Genomic DNA, 1,098 nt, shown 5'->3' on the forward strand with positions numbered 1-1,098 from the left:
CCCCACCTTCATGTCACCTTTCTCCCTCTAAGCGCTCTCCCAGGGGCGTTGTCTTGCTTGTATTAACAGGACCCCTGCAAAAGGCTCCATACTTGTGTACTCCCACCCACTCCGCTCAAAATCCCTCTCTGGGCCAAGCAGCCAACACCCACTCTTTTTCTCATCTCTCTCTCACTCACTCTCTCTCTCTCTCTGTCTCTCTCTCTCTCTCTGTCTCACTCTGTCTTTCTGTCTCCCTCTCCCTCCTAGTCTCTCTGTCTCTCTCTCTCCCTCCTAGTCTCTCTGTCTCTGTCTCTCTCTCTGTCTCCCTCTCCCTCCTAGTCTCTCCGTCTCTGTCTCTCTCTCTTTGTGTCTCTCTCTCCCTCCTAGTCTCTCTGTCTATGTCTCTATCTCTCTCCCTCTCTCGGTCTCCCTCTCCCTCCTAGTCTCTCTGTCTCTGTCTCTCTCTCTCTGTCTCCCTCTCCCTCCAAGTCTCTCTGTCTCTGTCTCTCTCTCTCTGTCTCTCTCTCCCTCCTAGTCTCTCTGTCTCTGTCTCACTCTGTCTCCCTCTCCCTCTCAGTCTCTCCGTCTCTGTTTCTGTCACTCTCTGACTCTTTGTCTATCTTTGTCTATCTCTCTGTCTAACTCTCTCTGTCTCTTTTTGTTCTCTCTATTTGTCTTTCTCTGTTTCTCTTGCACTCTCTATCCCTCTCTCTGTCTTTGCTTTCTGGCTATCTTTGTCTATCTCTCTCTCCCTCAGTCACTCTCACTCACTCACTCTCTGTCTCACAATCTCTCTCTTTCTCTCACTTCTCACTTTCTCTCTCTCTCACTGTCTATCCCTGTCTGTCTGTCTATCTGTCTGTCTCTCTCCATCTCTCTCTCTATCTGTCTCTTGCTCTGTCTCTCTCACTCTGTCAGCCTCTCTTTCTCTCTCTCTCACTCTGGCAGTCTCTCTCCCTCAGTCACTCTAACAATCTATCTCTCTCTTTCTCTCCAACTGTCTCTGTTAGTCTCTCTCTCGCTCTGTCAGTCTAGCTCTCTCACTCTCTCTCTCTCTCAGTCTATCTCGGTCATTCTCTCTCTCTCGCTCTATCAGTCTACCTCTCTCTCTGTCTC

Source organism: Rhincodon typus, chromosome 9 (assembly GCF_021869965.1).
Source record: "Rhincodon typus isolate 14 chromosome 9, sRhiTyp1.1, whole genome shotgun sequence".
NCBI lineage: Eukaryota > Metazoa > Chordata > Chondrichthyes > Orectolobiformes > Rhincodontidae > Rhincodon > Rhincodon typus.